This window comes from Chaetura pelagica, unplaced genomic scaffold (assembly GCF_000747805.2).
Source record: "Chaetura pelagica isolate M959 unplaced genomic scaffold, ChaPel_1.0 scaffold386, whole genome shotgun sequence".
In the NCBI taxonomy this organism is placed as follows: domain Eukaryota; kingdom Metazoa; phylum Chordata; class Aves; order Apodiformes; family Apodidae; genus Chaetura; species Chaetura pelagica.
In genome coordinates this window covers 1,181,781-1,203,386 of record NW_009953703.1, presented here as the reverse complement: position 1 = coordinate 1,203,386, position 21,606 = coordinate 1,181,781, and positions in this window count along the sequence as shown.

Genomic DNA, 21,606 nt, shown 5'->3' with positions numbered 1-21,606 from the left:
TCTGTCAGTTAATTACAGACAAAAGCTGGTGCCTTATTTCACCAATATTTTGGTGAACTTTTTGACTTTTGACTTTTAATGAAATTAAAATGCTGTAAAAAAATTTGTTCCTAAGAATATTCAGAGGCAGAAATTTGTTTTGAATGTGAATGTGATCACAACATAAAAATGCTTGAACCCTGCATGCTCCTCTGGTAGGTAAAACATCATAATCTTATAAAAACCTTGATAGCTGAAAATAAAACTATTTTCAGTTCATTCAGAAGCAGAAGAATCTCCTACTGAAGAGAAATGATAAGGAAGCACATTGTATGCACACTGCATCCTCATAATGGCCAGGTTTGGATCAAGTTATAATGCCTTCATAGGATGAAATTGATAGAGCTAAATGAATCATTGTGTAAAACGAATGTAATTATAGAAAATTTTACCCCACAATAGGCTGAGAACCCTCTGAAAGAATAAGACATTTTTCATACATATTCTTTATACTGAATAAGAGACAGAATTAAGAAGAAGGAAAATCAGGCCAAGAAGGAACATGGTTTTCTAGGAGTCTGGGTCTTAATGCTTCCCCTTAGATATCACACTGTTTTGAAAATGAAGTGTCTTCCTGTAACCCAGGCAACTCAGCATACAATTAAAGATTCTTTCACACATATGTCTCATAGAATAAGCACTCTTCTTTCAAGGCAGGCTTTGGATTGTTCAGCTCTAGGGATTTGCTGTTTTGGAAACAAATCATACCCTGCAATACATCCTCCTGAAGTGTCTGAGTGTGGTCCAACCGCCAGTGACAAAGGCAGTGATGTGGGAAGAGATTCCTTTCCTGCTTCCCTCAGCCCCATGGATGCTCTAGATGACACCCTTGGTATTTTCTACTTACAGTATATTTAACTGCAGCTCTTACTTCAGATTGCTCCCATCAGGCACGATTAGTGAGTTTATTGCTTAATTCTTAGGCATATATATATACACATAATTTATTTATTTTTTTCCTTCAAGGAAGTAACACAGGGCCCTGAGAGAAAATGCAGCTGAAAAAAATCCTCCTACAATCTCAAGATGTTGTTTTTGTGCTGTATCCAAGTTTCATTTGCCTGGGAACAAGGTCACTTATCATCCTGGTCTATGAAGTTAAGCAATTTACTATTGACAAACTGAGGGCCAACATTCACTTCCAGAGAAAACAATTATTTATTCATTCTAGTATCTCTTATCTTGGCTTGCATTTCTATTTTTAACTTGTGGTTTTGAAAGGAGGAATTGATTATGTGGATCTTCTCTTCTGGCCTGTGTTTCCCTTGAGTGTTTGCAGGACAATGCACCACGTACAGCTTGCGCAGGAGGACGCAGAGGCAGCCCTGTGTTTTGCAAGGGGCCATGAGAGGGGTCAAGAGGGTCTGACAAAGTAGGTGACAGCAAGAGGACCCTGCAAGAAACGTGAGCAGTTGTCACAGAAGTGAACTTCTGAGCCATTTATTGTGGAGCACTGTGCTGAAAAATGCTTTCTTCACTGTTCCATAAATAGAGAGGAAGAAGGAACTGAGCATTTTGTCATGCCTGGCCAGTTGACCTGGGTGAGCCAAGAAGTTTCTAGCAGAAGTGGTATCCTTTAAAATGCTTTGTCTCCAGGAATTGCTACCTGGCACCTCTCATCAGTGTGGAAATCACTCATGAATAATGTGGTGGGCACAAGAGGGATGACACATGAGCACATGGATAAAAAGCAACAGGCAGCTGGACAGGACAGGTGAAGTCTGTAGCTCCCCTGCTTTGAGACATATAGCCTCATCCATTGAATATGCCAGTTAGAAAAAGCAATAAAGCCAAATTCTGTCAGTTCCTCTATTGCATTTTACCAGTCTCATCCTCACTAATTCTGGCTTGGCTTTGGATCTGGGGCTGCTGAGCATCTGAACATAGAAATCACAAGTGCTGTGTCAGAAGAGAGTGAAAAACCTCATAAATTTCCTCAAGTTATCTTTAAGTTAATGATGATGCCTTTAAGGACTTCTGAACAATCAATAAGAAGAAAATTATAATTATTGTTATTGATTGGTCTATTTTGCTCTCATCCCTCAGAATGAAAAAGTGAAACAAAATGCAAAGGTTCTTTCTTGCCTCCTAATCTCAGTTGAACATACTCTTGCAAATGTAGCTTTCCTAAATAGCAGAAGCAAACCCGAACTCACATGTTTTGATTTTAGAACCCACTGGGCTCTATTCAGATGGAAATTTTATTTCCATGGTCTGCCCCTTTGAGAGCTGGAGCTGTTTCCATGCCTCAACTGCGACATGCGCTAATTACAGTCTGCAAGCCACACATTTTTCCAGACTGCTCCCCTGGCAAATGCCGGGTTTTGGCCACATTTCTCCCCACTTCTTCAATTTAATTCTGTATGTGGATGATATAGCAGTGGGGAAGGTGCCACCATTAACTTATTGTCAGTGCATCCAGGATGCAGCAGAGACTGGCAGGAAGATAAGGGGACTCCAGCTGAAGGCAGCTTAGTGCTGCCAGATGCCAGATTCGTGCATGTGTCCTGAGTGTGATTTAGTTCCTAATGTATGCAGGGTGACGAGGCAATTTTTCCTGCTATTGTTTTTCTTTTATTCAACACTATTGTTCATTCAATTCACTGGCACAATAGTGGTTCCAGCAGCCACACACTCCTCACATGTTCATAATGGACTTTTCCGTCAGGGTTTTGACATTTAGGAAAAATGGCTTGGTTTGCTCTGGCCTTTGGAGCAAGGCCTCTGCAGCAACATACATGGACACGCCCCACTTCCCAACCCATGCACAGGCCTGGAAGGATCTCATCACCTCCCGACCAAAATGCAGGTCTTCTTTGACCCTGTCCTTCATCCTCTCACAGGCTGCCTGCTCTGCAAAACTTGGAGAGAGACATCACAAAACAGGCTGCTGGTGTAAAAACCTTTCTCATGCATTACAGCACTTTGGATGGATTTAGAAATATTAAAATAAAAGGTCAAGAGCTAGAAATAGTCATCAGCCTGCCTGGCCAGTGTGATAAGATAAAGCTGTGTACTCCCAACCGTGGAAGTGCCACATTAAGTCTAATGGATTTCCAGAAACCAAGTTTATCAGCAATCCTCACTGTTTGTTTCTTCAGTGTTTGAAAGATACCATTTCTGCACATACAGTCATGATTATCTTCTAAGTTAAAATGCACTTGTGCCTTTTCCCTATAGAAACAGGAGGATCAGGGTTCCAGCCAGCAGTTTCCCTCAGCCATGGTGATGTTTCAGGGCAATTTTGTACCTCTGGTTGTGGAAAATACCCCCCTTTGTGCATCTAGTGCTTAAACAAGATCTGTTGATGCCTGTTCATATGCCATGAAAAAGCAAGGCTTTCAGTACCTATACATGAAAATGATCAGATAAATGCATTTTCCTTTTTTATTTTTGAGGGATTTAGTCCTCATTCCCTGTTCTAACAGGTACTATTTTTCCTTTTATTTTAGGGTCATCTCTGCTTTGATTGCTCCACAGATTTCTGCTTATTTACCAGGAGTGGAAGAAATATTCTTAAAAATCACAGTTTCAGAATCTATAAGAACTTCAGATATAAGCTGCTGTTTGATGTGAAAGAAAATCCAGTTCAGCTGGTATCAGGTGAGTCTTCATTATATTTCCAGCTGCTACCTGTGCAGTCTTTTTGGATGTAATTGCAACCACAAGAAGAACATCTCCATAATTATATGTACATAAAGCAAAATGCCTTTCTCTGGTCATCCAGCTCGAGCTGCAGGTACAGATCCACACGCTTCCAGAGGACACGGGGGATTAGGGAAGCACAGGAAGAAACACGAGACAATTGTTGCCCCATCTGGTGCATACTGCAGGCAGATGTGTTTTGATCAGGATCAGCCATGCAGAAGGTAAACCTACTGGCTTTTTTCTCGTTTACACTGAACTAGCTTTGATCCCAGTGTAGGTGCGTGCGTTTCAAAATCTGTCCTCGCTTCAAAACAACTCCAAATGTGCTGGGGAGATTTGTGTCCTCAGAAGGCCTTCTGAGCCAGGAAACGAGCTCTGCGTCCCGATGGCTGGTCAGGCTGTGTGTGTGTGGCTTTCCCATGCAGGGATGGGATGGGATGGGATGGGGATGGGGATTTCCTCCACCACAGTCGACATGGTGCTAATGCTTTTTACATGTGTAGCACTGGCACTTTCTAGTTCTTTAGAAGGGAAATAAAAGGAAATCAGGTTGACAGATGGGGTCTTCTTGATGGCAACCACTCTCTTTCTTTCTGAGACACTGATAAGGCAGTGTACTTTCTTCTGACCAGACAAGATGAATCCTAGTAATTTTTTTTTTTTATTTCCATAGACCCATTTCAATGCTAAGCTTTCAATTCTACTCCTCCACCTTTTCTTGCCTGATAACAGTGAGAGTAGAGTTTTGCTTATAGAGCTATATCTTTTATTGAAAAAGGTTGTTTAAAAAACCCAACATTCCTGAAGGAGGAGATAGCTAGAGCTTGATTCTTTTGCTAGAGAATAATTCAACAAAAAATGTTGTTTACCTATCCCATCTGTAGGTAAAACAAGGTGATTATAGGCAGACATGCACTATTTCAGGTTTTCTTCTATCTTTCTGTTACCAAAAACAGACTCAGTTTTGCATTCTTACTTGGTAATTGGCTAATAACTGTAATTTTCATCTTAAGAAGATAGGCTAGAAACCACTGTTCAGAAAAGCCTTACAACATAACAATTGATCAATTCTTCATTATACTTGATGCATTCAGTTTACCACAGTAATTTCATTTGCAATTTGAGCTAAAAAAAAAAGACAAACAACAAAAATCTACCCAAGCAATTTCAGATTGGAAAGCCATAACACAAATTAGTACACAAAGAAACAGCAGGCAATCAATTTATCATTTGCTACTTTATTCTTTAGCAATTTGCAGTCGTTGCTGAGTTGCTTTTGAAACTTGTAAAATTTGATTATGTGAAAGCTGGAGAATGTCAGGCTTTGGTCATTTTGGTGTTGTGTTTTATGAGTTGTTTAGAGAACTGAGAGTTTGTATAGGTAGATCTGTCTGGCACCTGCTACTATCCTGCACAAGCACACACAGCTAAGGCATGGAAGCCCTGGAAGCTCCATTGCTGTTGTTTTCTGCTGTTGATCCAGTTCAGAGAAGGTTTAACTCCCACTAAAGCAGGTATATACCACTTCAAAAGACAAGCTGTGGACCAGAATCTCCAAACCAGGGCAGGAGCCAGCTGTGGTGTCAGGCTGACCACCATGTGCGTAGAATATATCAGAAATGTAATGATGTTTTTAACCCTCCAGTTTGAGTAACACACCTCTCAGCCCATCAATAAAGGGTTTGCCTGTGATAGGCTGTAAGAAGTGGTGGTGCCACATACTGCAGTGCAGACCATACACCCGGTCACATTTATCCATCGGTGACCTCAAGAAGGCTTTACATTTTTAATCCTCTACAATGTTCCTCTTTCTACATTCAGAAACGAGGTTCTCATTAACCATTTTTAGCCCAGATGCTGAACTGAGTTGTATAAATACTGTTTGCAAGCTGTGGGTATGCTCAAGGAGGCACTGGGTGTGCTTGGAGCACTCTCTGCAGAACAGACCTGGCAGAAAAGCTATGAAAGACAAACAAACAGGTGAGGGGGATTGATGTGCAGCATTTTCTGCTAGGTTTGAGCTCTGTTGACTGATTTGGAGCTGGTTGGTTTTCCCTGACTTGAAACCAGGTCTGCCAAGTGCTGGGGCAATGGCCTGAGCACTTGGGTGCCCATGGCAGATCCCCCTCCCACTGAAACTCCTCTCATTTGTGTAGTTTTGTTAGATATTAGTAAGAACGTGCCAACTTTGCCAGCTTCCAGAAGTGTTCCCATTCCTTTTATTTTTCTTTGCACCAATGCATAGTCAATTATGTTTATAAGGTGCATAATTTCATCAAGAAAATCTACAAGTCTGATACTGAAATGCTCTACTGCCTCATGATATCCCCACAGGGCAGAAACCAGGGAGTGGGATATTAAAACCAGTTTCTTCTTTGCTTCAACCTCTGCTTATTGATTATACTAAGATGGGAAATGTGTCCTTTTTAAATTTATTTATTTCTTTTCTAGGCAAGAAACCCTAAAGGACAAGGTTTCCCTTCTGTTACTTGCTCCAGTCTGACTGGGAATTTTGGCACCTCTCTGCTCAGCATTTCAATCATGGTGGCTCCTGCCTTTCTGTTCCTAAAAGAATGTTCCTAGTGGACTATCAAAGCTGAACTCCCTTGGAGAAATGCATTCACCTGTTTTAGAGGTGGGACAGGTCATTTATTCTGCACTGCAGCATGAGTAAATGTCCTTATGGTGCTCCCACTCTCACTGCATATTATTTAAGTAACCTTTACACTTAAAATTGCATTCATTGTGAATGAAGTCCAAAGTTATCTAGTGATTGAGACAGAGGGTGGTCAAAAATAGCATCATCGTGCCTTTCAAACAATTTCCCTACCTGCCTGATTCTTAACTAGTTCTGTTGCTTTTGAAAAATCGATGTTGAATTGCTTTTTGAGTTTTTAGTTGAGGGTTTGGGTTCTATTTTTGGAGTCTTTTGCACTGGCTAGACTGATTCTGCAGCTGATCATGTTTGGCATGTTTTGGTCTGAGCAGTCAAAAAATCAGCTTTTCATCAACAGAAGTCTGCAGCACAAGGCTTATTTTCTGTCACCAGAAGGAGATTGTGGACAGGTCTGTGTTTCTGTGTGACTAACACCAGAAGAGCCAACGTTCAGGCCTGCTGAGGTGAATCACGCTGGGGTTGCAGGACTGAAATGCAGCTATTTTTCTCCCATTTTCACTTCAGTCCCGAACATTTACCCATCTACATCCAATGTAACCTTTTGGCAGGAACAGCATCTCTCTATTTTACCTCACATGTTACTTTCAAATGTGGTATGAAAGAAAAGTCAGGCTCCAAATTTACTGCAAATGTCTTTGCGAGCTATTTTTCAGCCTCTCATTCCTTCTCTGTCATGTCACTGTAAAATCGTGAGCTAAGGACAAGTTTCATTTCAACCTTTCTTTTACTTGCTGAAATAAATGTCTAGTGTAAAGGAAAGCACTAAAATCTAGGTTATTTCCTTACAGAACATGTAGATTCAGCAGCATGGCTCAATATTAATAACAACTGAATGGCTAAATCCCTGCAAACTGGGATAAAAGTTTGCTCCCAGGGATCCAGCAAACACATTTAAACCACTGAATTATCTTAATTCTAAAATAGCCTTTCAGCAGTACCATGGGGCCAAGCTACAATTTGAGTTATTTTGCTGCATCTGGAATTGTGAGGCTATTCCAAACACAGACAGGCACAATGAAAAGCAGGGTTGGCCAAACATGAGAAGACTTGAGGTATAAAAGGATTAACAGATGCTAATGTTCTGCATTTTTTCTGCTGCAATAATATGAGTACAGACAGCACGAAAAGCAAAGCAGAGAGGAAAAGACTGAATGCAGGAGGGACAGAAAGGCACAGCTATAATACTATGCTGTAGCAAAATTTGAAACACAACTGTTGAACAGATGTTAGCAGCTCATGGAAAATTTAATACGTAGGTGACTTGCAATTCACTGGTCCAGTGAAAAATGACTTATTCCAATCTAAAACGAAACCTTTCCATTTTTCTTCCAGAGAAGTAAAATCTCTAAAATAAAAAAGACTGCTAATAATTGAAAGTCAGACTAAGATCCACTCCAACCTGAAATTAAATATCTTGGAAACAGGAGGCATCAAGTAATTTCATTTGCAAAGACATTGAAAGGAAGCATTTCAACTTTTAGAAAAATATGCATCTTTTTCTTTGGGCTAAATGCCTCATCACGTTCAAAATGAAACTACAGTAGATCTTGATGATCTGGAGAAAAGTGTCACCAATGCCATTTTTACCCGAGCTCTGTTCACCCAAAACACGCTCCTGAGGGCATTTGTATCAGCTGGGTTTGCTCCAAGGAGCCTGGTCTCTGTGTTTACTTTTTCCCTATCTCAACTGCTTTCATCCCCATGAAGTGCTCCATAAGATGAACATTTATTTTATATTATTTTTATTTCAGCAGCCAGATCCAAACCACAGTTCTCTTGCAAGACCCCCATTGCATGACAAGCTGCAAGTCACACAGCTCCTATTGCTCTGGCATCAGGAAAGCAAGGCCTGAACACAGCATAAATACACAGGAGAATGCAGTGGGTCTTGGCATGGCATTTATCCCAGCCCTGCTTACCCAGGAAAGAGCACAGAGGCATTTTGGCAGCAGCAGTGCTGAAAAGAGGGGCAGCCCATAGCTCTTCATGATAATCTACTTATCGCTCAACTGTTGCTGCAGCATCTGCATGGGAACATGAGGCAGGGAGACCACTTTGGTCTCTTGATGATTCCTCTAGAATACATTTATTTCCCTGTCCTCTGCCTCAAGCAAGGATGTCTAACTCTGATTTATCTTCCATACTGTAGTGGTCAGCCACGGAAATTAATGTCTCCCCTACCTATGCATCCAAAACACTCTGGATCCAGGTCTCCCACAATAAGTTTACATCTTTCTTCATCAGCAAGACTCAGTCTTCATGTTCTGCTGTCCTGAGACATAGCTGCCCTTCCTACATTTTTATGTCCTTTTAGGCCACAGTTCTTTTTGGCCATGATGCAAATTTGATCATATTACCAACAAGTCTGATCTGCCATTAGGATCTTGTTGGCTGATATGGCTACTACAGCATAGGTCTGACTTCAAGTGCCCATCTGAGCCAGGCAATTCCTGTATTTCTCTCAAACTCATTTCTTGATGTTTGTTACTTACTTATTATGACTCCTTGACTACAAAGAGTACATCAAAGCTGAGTATTTCTCTTTAATCAGGGACCAAAAGCATTATCACTCTGATCATAGGATTGCAGCTTTCATATTTTCTTCTCAGACCTATTTTTGGAATGTGCCCCATCATTTAACATCCTCTTCAAAGGTAGGAAAAATGACCTTTTCTTTTTCAAGGCAAACCTCTTCTTAGGATATTCCATGGACTTTGTGGGTGTATGCCAAGAATTCCATAGATTTTTATACAGATTGAATCTTACTTGCAATAATATTTTTTTAGTAATTTTGCATAACCAAAATCCTTTCAAAGATTCCTTACAGCAGCAGGTTATTTTGGATGTGATTTCATTGGAAAATGCAATCCCTCCCAGTGCAAAAGGCTCTGCAAATAGTCATTAAGCTAAGACTCCAGCAAAGAACTGAAGTGTGATCATATTTGTGTGTGTTTATTATATATTCGGAGACAGAGGAAGAGTCTAATCTTCATCCTTTTTATAAAAGAGGTGTATATATATATATAATACATATGTATAATAGCTAAGTATATGTCAGTGGATATATAAATTACATAAGTATATACAGATATGTATAATAGCTAAAATAAGACTTGAATTTTTTCTGCCTAAGTAGGAGTTGGAGCTGTTAACAAACATTAAGATTAACGTGAATAAACAAAACAATAATTTCTTCTGACTCAAGTAAAATTAACACTACAGCTGAGTTAGCCCCTCTTAAACTGACAGGGGAGAAAAATCCCTGCCCATGAGACAAGACCTTGCAAGAAGGAGAAAGAGAGAAATACACTGGGGAAAGCAGACTGCCTGTTGCATTGAGCTCTAGCCTGAGCTGGGAGCAAGAAACTACAGGACAATTGGGCAATGCAAGAGAAGGTCAAAGCAAATAAAGCAGGAGAGGCCTGGGGAAGGTCATGTAATCCACCTGCATCCAGCATTGTAGGTTTTGGATTATACACAATCCCATTTGCCACACGTGGGATAACATTTGTGAACGTGAGAGACTCTGCCTTTGTTTGGTCTGTGCTCTTAGTGGAGGGTATTGGTGTGATGCAGAACTTTCCTTGGACTGGATGCTCCTGATGGGTCCTTCCAACTCAGCATACTCTATGATTCTATTATTTATCTTTCTGAGCAGCTCCTAAAAATTCCCTATAAACTTCGCAAATGCTTTTGCTCAGGGCCTTGGGTGCTGCCCTGGGGTCCCTCTGAGGAAAGGGCTCTAAGCAATGTCTTGTTGCTCAACAACAATGTGGGGCTTGTTAACCCCCTCGTCTGTTGGGGGCTTGGCATGGATGTTGTGTGCTTGTTTTACTTTCTGTCTGCTAACAACTTGCCCCTGAGTATTTGGAATTAGTATAAAGTGAATAGAGTGAGATGCCATATGTTAATTCCAGTATGTTTTTTGGCTGATAAAAGTGAAAAGTATAAGCCCTTTCTGTGATTACTGCATACAAATGAGTTCAGGCAATTGGATGGATAAGCCAGAAAAGCAGCAGCTTTAAGATTAAGCCATTAAGATTTTATCTAAATAATTCAAATGTTACAAACGAGGAAAAGAATAAGGTAGAAGGTTGGGCAGTAAGATCAAACTACCTAAAAGATCTGATCTGTGGCCATGCAGAGATTTTTAGTGTTAAAATTTTTCATATGTCTAAGAGATGCTTAGTGTGTGGTGGCGCATCAGAACTGTTACTCTCTTGCTTGGGCACGTGTATGTTCTGCAAATGCACGGATTTCTCAGGCAAACAAATACAAGTGGCAAGGGAAAGGATGTTGTTCCTGCATGCAGTTGTTCCCTTGTTTGAAATAACCCCCAAATTTCCCAACCGAAAGAGACTGAAATTATTAAGAATAAGATTGACTGAAATGGATGACAGTGTTTAAAAATGTTAGCAAGTATTGATGTTTTGGAATAAAAAAGCAGTCTGAGAAGGCTGCCCTGAGGAGGTGATTGATATGGCTGCCATGGGGGCCTGTGTCATGCTGGATAAGTCACTCCAGCCATGTCAGAGGTGATCATTACTTTTATGGGTCTTTTTTTCTGGGTGCTTTACTGACAACCCTGATATGCAGAAATATGAGGCACTTACAGCTCAGCTGCCACTGAAACCTCCATGTCAGAGCTGGCTGGGAGCTTTCTGATGAAAAATGTTTCTGTTGGAAAATGTTGACTTGCCACAGCTGAGATTTTCACAGAAGTGTGTTTCTTTCCATTGAAGTTATCATTGTGGGATTTTTAGTGCAGAATTGCTGGAGGAAGAAAAATAAGGGGGGAGAAAAGGGAGAAAGCTCTGAACTTTGGGATAATCAAAGCACATGGGCGACCACAAAATCAGAGGTTCAGGCTCTGCTCTGAGTTTGCCCAAGCAAAATTTCCCAAATTAATGCTGTTATCTCTCCTGGGCCAATGGCTATTAGGGGATCTTTCTCCCTTCCCCTCTCTTTCTAAGTCATTTTGTGAAACATTTTGAAGGGTTTGTGTTTCATTCCAGTCTGAGAGTGAAAAAAACGTCTCTGTACTTTTCGTGGAAGGAGAGAGCAGCTCCATAGCTGACTCCCCTTTGGGCAGGTCTAGGTTCTGAGATCAGACACCTCAGTGCTTAGGACACTTTTAGCCCCATTTCCCTGCCTCTAAAAGCATTCACTAGTTGGCCAGGAGCTGCTGGTGAAGTCAGGATACATGCCACCTTGTGCTTGCCTTTTACTCACTAGACCCATAAATGCTGTCAGAGAAGGAAGTTGACTCATACAGTGCATTTTGTTCTCTCCCATCACATTTTTCCCTTTTCTGAGGCAGAATTTAATATTGCTAACCCACCCACCTCTGGGGTTTGCCTATCTCCTTCTCAGCTCCAGGGGATTTTGTGGACACTGATCTCCCCAGATGAGATCTCCCACCCCTGGGAACTTTTAAGGTCAGCTTGTATGTGGTCTGAGCAACGTCATCTAGTTGAAGATGTCCCTGCCCACTGCAGGGGGGTTGGACTAGATGGCCTTTAAAGGTTCCTTCCGACCCAACCCATGCTATGATTCCATGATTCCCACCACTTTACACGGTTAGACAAGTGTCCAACCTACACCTGTGCCGAGATCAGGCTGGTCTCCCTCTTCCTCTGCCATTCATGAATACAGGGAATAACCAACTGCTTCCTTTTGTCCTCCCCATTTTAGAAGACTAAATGCAACCCTTTTCAGTGCTCTTTCCTAAGATAAGACTATGTCTTTTAACTTTCCTGTTAGGTCATATTTCCAAGCCCCTTGAGAGCTTTGCAGTTCCCTTTTTCAACTGCCTCTAATTTGTTCAGCTTTATTTAAGTATAATTATCAAAATTAGACATAGTTCTTCAGCCATGGCCTTTCAAGTCCAAGTGTAGAGGTCTAAAGAGTTGCTGTGCTCTATATTCACTATACTCAGTAACAAGTTTTATTCTTGTTAATTTTTCCTAATAACTCTGCAAGCTGTGAATCATTAGGAACCATCACTGAAGGTAGTCTGGCTGGTTCAGAGGTTCACAAATAATCTTTTCTTCACTTTTTGATGTTAATTACTGAACTATGCTTCCATCTTTGTCTTGCTTTTGTTCTCAGAGGTTCTCCATCAGTTTTTTAAGATAATTTTTAAGGATTCAAATAATGATTTGGCTACACTCAAGGTGGTTTCAGCAGTTACTGGCAATCTGAATATAATAATATTTAGCTGTCTCCTTTTTCTGCCTTATATTCCTATTAATGTCTTGAAATTAACTGTGCTAAATATCTGATTGTAATTAAACTTCTCTGAGAAGACTGGAGCAACAAAGACTTTAAATGCATCTATATTACAGATGTCATTTTACTGTCTCTCCTTCCCTGTTAATGAACCTGCACTACTTTCCCTCCTTGATAACATTAATACTATTTGCCCTTCACCCCACAAAAGCTATGAAAGTAAATTAATGACTGCACACTTAGCTCCCAGTTACTATAATAAAGAAGGAAAAAGCCTACCAGGAAATCAATGGCACTTCCAAGATGGGTTGTGCTACTTGATGGCACACACACATTAAAGCCACACGCTCAGAAATAAGAATGACATGAAATATTGGCTCTCTGTTCAGTGACCAAGTGCCATCTATCCCAGGCACTGAAGGAAGCACCAGTCCTTGAGCAGATCAACGTGTGGTCTTGCCACAGAGGCTGGGTTAGAATTTGCAAGCACAAAAAAAGAGCAAATTGAGGCAACACAAAAGACCTTAGATCTGGGGCTTTCTGGTTTGTGGGCTCTTGCCTGTATGACTTGGTGTGTTGATAGATGGGAGGTGAAATATTTGTTCTGCCCCGAGTGCTGGGTTGTGTCCTGTTGGCTTCATCAAGGCACTGAGTGCTTCCTTACCTCAGAAAAAGTTAGAACTTTCACTCTTGCCTGGGACTGTGTTACTGTTGTTACTCTTCTCTGTTTTTTCGTTCCTTGTCCATATATAGAGAGAATTTTATGGTCATTAGAGATTGGATAGATTTATAGGAACTTCTAGCACACCCTTCCATACTGTCTGATGACTGCATGATTGCACCAGGCTGTCTTGCTGTCTTCTGGAGACATTTGGAGATGGTAACTCTGGGTTTCACAGCTCTTTGTGGGGGTATACAATGATGTAAATTGTCAATGGAAATTATTCTGAAGTGAACTCAGGCCTCAAGCTGAAACAATGCCATGAAAAACTGAACTAGCACCATGAAAATGACTAACAAAAGTGATCTTCACAATGCTGTTTCTCCAGCTCATTTGCTTGAGATCACTGGGGACCAAATGCTGACCTGATACGATGTGACACACAGCAGCCTCTGCACCAAATTGCAGAAGTGACTTTCTGTAAGTCGTTTCCTCCTCAGGGAGCACAACGACGCTGATACCCTGGTTGCCCTGCAGCTCCTATCATCAGTTGTTTTGTGACTTGTATCTAGCATCCTGCTACCCAGAGGGAACAATTTAAAGTAGTCTCTGTTGGCTTTGTAATAACCAAGATTTCCTACAATAATGATATTCTTGCCTGGTGGCTTGTAGCCAAATTAAGACCTTATTTTCTGCTGAAGAGATATGAACAATTGCCAGAGTAGGTCCAGAGTTGACCCTGGTTTTCTCCCAAATACTCTTTCTTTTTTCTCCTGCTGTCCAATCTGGCTGCTGGGGATTTTGCTCACAGCCTGTCATCTGACCTCCCTGCCCACCACTGTAAAATTAATTAACCACGCTCTCTCCATGCATGCTTGCTAAACAGCCTGTCCATTCCAACACTAGTTAGTGCAGCTTTTGCTTCAATATCAACAGGAAATCTCAAAACACAGGGCATGAAAACGTTGCACCCTGCCTGCTGTACAAATCAACCCATTGTGCATCCTCTCCTTGTCCTAGATGCGTAGCCTTTTGTCTTCTGTGTCCTTTTGACTTAATTTTAGTTTGCCCTCTACTTTCACCTCCATTACTGTGTTATACATGGGCAGTTGGCTCTGTGACTTAATCATATCAGCCTCCTCCTGCTGTTTTACTTCAATCATCTCCAACCTTTCTCCACTGAGCTGACAAAGATATTTTCTCCTGTGCCACAGAAAACATGATCTAAAACAATATGCTAGTGTTGCAGTTCTGCATGCATAATTTCAATAATGTCCCATGTAACCAGTCACCTGGCTGGGTTTTTGTGGTGGTTTTTTAATGAAATTGCCCTTGTTATCAGCCCATTTTCATTTGTTTCTCAGAAAGGATTGCTCACAGCATGAGTCAGGCCAGACATTTCAGCAGCTCTGTCAGGAAGTCAGTAAAGTAAAAAGGGTACATGCAGGAAAATCTTTGGAAACATAACATTTAAGTGCAGTGATGCTGCTGATAGCTTTCAGTCATTTTTCAGAAGATTAAGGGAAAAAAAAAAAGCAAACAATATCCAAACCCAACATCTTGTTCGTTAATCACACAGAATCACAGGATCTCAGGGGTTGGAAGGGACCCTAAAAGATCATCGAGTCCAACCCCCCTGCCATGCAGGGTCACCCAGAGCACATCACACAGGAACGTGTCCAGGTGGGTTTGAATGTCTCCAGACTCCACAACCTCTCTGGGCAGCTTGTCCCAGGGCTCTGTCACTCTCACAGGAAAGAAGTTTTTTCTGATGTTTACGTGCAAATTAATACTTTTGTATTGCTCCCCACTGCCTTTGTTTGCATCCCTTATGCAAGTTTTCCACTTTTATTTGTCATTTTAAGGTCTCCAAACTTTCATCCTGGCAAGAATTACAGAAAGCTCAGAAAGGCAAAGAAAATTATGCCTTGGTGGGAGATGAGCTGGGGCTCCAGGGAGGTGGTGCAGAGGAGTGCTGAGCAACGTGCTCTCTGCCTCCGCTGCCGCCCTTAGGGACAAGGGGAGGTGCCTTCTGGTCTCCATCCCTTCTCACCCCAAGAAGAAAGGGATCCCTACCCCACACACCCCAGTGCACACTGCCACCATTTGTTGTTTTTTGCCTATATGGTTCTTTCCTGAAAAGAACTTTTTTTTTTTTTTTTTTTTTTTTGCAAAGTCAGTTGGCAATATCTCTATCATTATGAAGCTTTCCTGGCACTGCATCTGCTGATTGATGGCCGTGAAAATGCAGCATATTTAATTTTCTTTTTCTAGACATGAAGCCAGCTGCTAATGGTTCTCACAGGGTGAGGCTGGCAGATGCAGGATCAAGTCTCAAGGCTCTAAAATGTACATTTGCAGGAGAGCCACCTGGGCTTTTGGCTGTTTCAGTACTGGTCATTACTGTTCATAGGACATGACCTAAGCAAAATGGGTGCTGAGCCTGCTTGTAAATTCTGGGGTTTGATTTGGGAAACCACAGTCATTAGCATCAGATGGAAGTGATCTCAATGATCTAGAAATCTTTTTGTATGCAATTAAAAGTTCCCAAAAGCACATTAAGTCCTGTGGTCTAACAGTTGACATTTATTTGGTTTTATTCATCTGCCTCTTCAAGTCTAATACAGAAACTAATACGTAAGTATTACTTTTTTTCTGTTAATTTTGAATGCTTGCTAGTGAGTGAAACCAAGCACGAAAGCCAGCACTGAGTGAGAGCACCTCTGGCTCTGCAAACACCAGGCAGCACTCAGTAATCTTCTCCTACAGGTCCTGGATAAAACTGGGCTCTTAGTACTTGTTCCTTTCAATCTAGAATGAGGTAACTTCATTTCAACATGCCTCTATTTTAATTTGATTCCAACATGTCTCTATTTTGCCTGACTTTTCTGTATTTCATGGACAGGAGGGGACAAGGACTGCAGTAGAAGCTGAGAGCATCCAGGCTCTGGATTGCTGTCCTGCTTCTTCAAGCCCTTGCAGTGTCTTCTACTTTCAAAAAAGCTCCCTGGACCTATGAATAACCGGATGGGATCAGGCCCCTCCTAGAGGTGTAGATGGCATGTTCTGCTGGGAGGGGGAGGGAGGAGAAACACGCAGGCTTTGGGGGTGCTGCTTTTTATTCAGCAGGCTGAGTTTTAACAAGCCAGGCTGGATGCCTTATCTTTCCTAGGAAAAAACGGACTCACCAGGATGCCCAGGAAAAAACAACAACAATGCAGACCCGTGAGGAGATTCACCATGAGCTTTGTAAGCTGTTGCCAGGTGGGGAGTGGGCCGATCTGCATTTGCATTTACATTTTTGGAGTATTTTACAATGACTGAAATGGGAAAAAATGAGGCAGAAATCATCAGTTGTGTGGGAATTCCTGAGAGCAGCAAGAGAATTTCGTAATCACACAAAAATCCTCCAAGCACAATTTTTGCAGTTGGCTGCTGTCTCCTCAGAGAAAATTGACCTTGACACACACTTGAACATTTTTAAACAGAAGAAGTATGTTGCAGAAGCAGAAATACTGTAAATCAGAACCTTCCTTACAGGTAGGAAAGTCCTGTTTGCTTGATTTCTAATCTATATAATCAACAAAAAGCATTGGTAAGTGCTAAGCAGCTGAGAAGTGGGCCTGGAGTGTACAGCACTTTCTCCTGTGAGGCTCTTTGGGTCGACTTCTCTCTCATCAGCCATGGATGTGCCATGGAGGCTTTAGATAAGGACTTGGTGAAGAATAGCTGAACAGTGAAAGCTATTATCTCAAAAGACTGATATTTACTGGATTCCTTGCTTTTTACCTTTCCAGCTGAGTCACAGAGTTTCTTTCCTGTGTTGCTGCACATTCGTTTTCCTCCTTTCTCTAACAAATACCATTGAATTGAGTATGCAAGTCTTACACACTGTTATCTAGAATTATCTCCAAAAACCCTTTTAAGTCCTGTTCACATACAAATGAGACTAAAATACTTCCAGGCCAGAGCACTACATTTGCAAGGCTGAGAATTAACAATAGAATTGGGCCAATAAAAAGAGGATAGGGTTTTATTTTATGGGTATTTTCTGGTGGAGTGTGTGTGGTTGTTTGGGGCATTTTTTGTGTTGACGGTTGGACTTGGTGATCTCAGAGGTCCTTCCCAACCATGATGATTCTGTGATGTACTATCTGATCACAGGGTGGGTGTTGTAATGTGAAAATTCCAGTGCTGAAAATGCAGGAGAGCAACAGTTAATGTCACTGTACAGACCTTTTTTGGATCCTTGCAAGTATGTTCAATGTGCCATGGAGGCTTTAGATAAGGACTTGGTGAAGAATAGCTGAACAGTGAAAGCTATTATCTCAAAAGACTGATATTTACTGGATTCCTTGCTTTTTACCTTTCCAGCTGAGTCACAGAGTTTCCTGTGTTGCTGCACATTCGTTTTCCTCCTTTCTCTAACAAATACCATTGAATTGAGTATGCAAGTCTTACACACTGTTATCTAGAATTATCTCCAAAAACCCTTTTAAGTCCTGTTCACATACAAATGAGACTAAAATACTTCCAGGCCAGAGCACTACATTTGCAAGGCTGAGAATTAACAATAGAATTGGGCCAATAAAAAGAGGATAGGGTTTTATTTTATGGGTATTTTCTGGTGGAGTGTGTGTGGTTGTTTGGGGCATTTTTTGTGTTGACGGTTGGACTTGGTGATCTCAGAGGTCCTTCCCAACCATGATGATTCTGTGATGTACTATCTGATCACAGGGTGGGTGTTGTAATGTGAAAATTCCAGTGCTGAAAATGCAGGAGAGCAACAGTTAATGTCACTGTACAGACCTTTTTTGGATCCTTGCAAGTATGTTCAGGGTTGTGCAAGCAGAGGGAATGGCTATCAAGATAATCAGGGGAATGAAGAGGTTGCTTTGGAAGTAGAGATTAAAATTAATTTGCTTAGATTAGCAAAAGGGAGACAAAGGATGCATTTCAGGTTGCTGATACGTACATAGTGGGGAAGGGAGCTCTGAAGGCTACAGGAGAACATTTGTTTTCAGAACATCTGTGAACATGTTTAGGGTGGAAAATAGGGAATTTCTACCCACTCAAAGGTAAAGAACCAGGTCACTTGCACAAAATACCTATTCCTGAAATAGATTTGATGGCTGCCTCTGTAGGGAAGGGTCTTGGACAGCGGAGGAGTAATGACACGGTTCATCCAAAAGGGGCTTTTGTACTGTAGCTGAAGGAGCATTGCATAGTGGCATTTGCCAAATCCTGTTTCCAGTATATCTTCTCAGAACCTGGATGTGACCAAACCAAGTCCTCCTCTGTGTGGCTTGCAAAAAGCCAGAGATACCTCCAACCACAGGGGCTGGACTGACAGCTCTTGCAGACCATCCCCTTTCCCTTGTGGATTTAACACCTGAAAAACCTTCTGGAGACTGCAGATCCTTCTGGAGGGTGAAAATGAGTATGATGCATAGAATATCCTCACAGGTTACTTGGGTATATTTGAGGGAGTGAAAGTCTCTGTATCATCCTTCAGCTACTGAAGCAGTAAAGCTGGAAGGTTCTGGTTCAGGGAATCAGAGAGCTCTGAAAGTTTGAAATGCTGTTCCTGCACCCACCCACTGCAGATTTGATTTAATGCCCACAGGCCACATTATTGTTTAAAATACTTCTCTTTTTGATAAAATGTTTTTTGAAAACTATTATCTATTTTGTTATTTTACTATCAATTATTGAAATATTGTTGGGGGAGGGTTATACATTTACCATCTTACCATAAATATCCTGGAAAATAAAAATGTCTGATTTGTAGACTCTTACAATGAATAAATTAAGCTGGATTTATGAGACTTACGGTCTGTTCTTCCGCTGTTCTTTGGAGGGCTTTGTGAATCTGCAATGAGGGCTCTTATTTCTTATTCTGGAATTTTATTGCCACTGTGTAACTGGGTTAATACAAGAAGTATAAATAGGGATACGCATTTGCCTGTGATATGTTTTAATATGGAGGAGAGCATCTGAAGTTAAAAAATATGAACTGAAATACAGACTGCATATTCTACTCTGTAAATGGGGAGGAAAAACATTTCAAGTGCTGAAGAAAGAATGCAGAAATTGTCCCCTAGGAAAAGTAAAAATTTTATTGGATTTTTTCAAGCCATATAGCTCTACTTTGGAACTACATTTTAGCAAACCCCCTAAAATGCTGCAGGTGCTTTCTCTCACCTTCTGGTCTCCTGCACAATCTTGTATAAAGTGAAAGAAAAGGCATAGAAAGCAAGACAAGCTGGAAAGGTCTAACAGACAGGAGACTTTGCCTTCTGATAGTTCTTTGTTTTGGACTACATGAACTTGGCTGATGGTAGTTCATGTAGACTGAGACCCAGACAATAACCACATCCCACTTTTAACAGGAAAAAACCAAACAAAAACAAGGTGTATGAAGATCCCTTCCTAGTGAAGAATACCAGCTAAATCCTGTGACTCCTCTGTGCAAGAGCAAAAATAAATCCTCCTTCATCCTTGTGCCATCTTCTCTTCCTTCACATGCTTCAATGGTATTTTAATAGCATCAAGTCCACAAGGATACAGGCACACAAATGGAGGGATGGCAGAGGCTGCTGCCAGCCCCTGAGGATGGAGCCAGCACAGCTGTGCCTAAAGAGATAGCAGCTGGAGAGGACTGAGGTGGCCACCAAAAGTGGGAACAGCTGGAGAACCACAAAAAGAGGTTTTTAAAGCAAGTACACACAGACTGTCTTAACAGAGAGAAACAGGTGTTGGATCTGGAGAGGCAAGACTGGCTGGCAGCATGGGAACCCTGGGGATGGAGCTGTGGTGAGGAGGAGAAGGGGGAGTTCGTGCTTCAGGCAGGCTGAGGAAAACGCCTTACCAGCAGCTCTGCAGCCTTCAGGCTGTGGCAGCAAGAAGCCATGGGAAAGGGCTTTGGCACAACCGACTTACTGGTTTTTCCTTCAAAGCACAAAGGACTGCTGGAAACTGGCACCAGCCCCTGCTCGGCTACCAAGGGACAACTGATGCTCCCAGATTTCCTTCTGCTGCTGACAACAGGATTTGCTGTGGTTTTCTGTAGGAAAGGGATGGGGACAGGCTGACTGACTGTAACGCTCAGTATTTTGACTTAGGGGTTCATTGCTTTTTGCATGGTGCTGGAGATGATAACCTGTTGTTACCAAACCCCACTGCCTTTGGCCCTAAATGTGAGACTACAGCAGGTATTCTCAAAAGAATGGGAAATCTATTTAAAAGGTTAAAAATCACACTAGTCTAGATCAAACCTTTGATTTCCCACTGCACACCTCTGCTGTAGCCATCTCTGCTGCTGTGCGGTGGCAGAGGCTGAGGGTTATTGCTACATTACGTTTTGCTGTGAAATCCAGTCAGATTAATGACTTTGGGGTCACTTGTGATTTACATAATTGATATCGATGACTCACTGTTTGAAGTATTTTACAAAATCAGGAAATAAATTGTAGGTTTCATAAAAATATCATAATTAAAAATTGACTTGTACTAACTGTTGGCTTCAGGAACGTGCGTGAAGTTCAAGCATGATGGATTGTTTTGCTCAATGAAAACTATAAAAAACCAGCAGAGACTTATGATGATAAAAAGCTTTTTTTTTTTTAGGTGGTTACATTATCAATCTCTATATTGAGCCAAATGCTGCTTGCATTTCTTCTGTGCGTATTTTATTGACTTTGTTGTGACCAGTTGTGGAAGGAAAGCAATATTTGTGTTACAGTGAAGAAATATTACCACCTTCAAAATCAAAAGATGTTCTTGAACCAAGCAGAAAACTTGAGAAGCCAGAAATCAAACACTTGTTTTAGTTATGTCTTTAATAAGACTTAATCACTTCAGAATTTACCAAGCTGTGGTAAATCTTTCTGCTATAAAAACAGAAGGGAAGTTTTCCTGCCTTGCCTCACATTAGCAATCAAAATATTCAGATGTTATTTTTTTCAATGGTTTGATTTGGGAGAAAAGATGAAAAAAACATGCAACTGGAGCCTGCAACTTGTAAGGCTGGTCTCATGGGTTGTTTTTTTAATGAAAATGGGTTTGAGGGCAGCTGTTATGATGCAAAAATGAGCCAAGTTCTGCTCTCCATACGAGTGGTATGTTCCTAGTGAAAATCAACAGAGCTGGACAGGACCAATGGCCTTGAATATAACACAGTATTACAGGGCTCATTACAGGAGATCCGTGTGTAAGAAATTAGACACACTCTTCTAATTTGCTTGGTATCAAACCAAATCTCAATTGTTTGAGCAGGATTCTGAGATCTGCAAAAGGGCTGTTAAAAATGTTCTACCTTATTGCTTCAATTGGAGATGAAGCAAGAGAT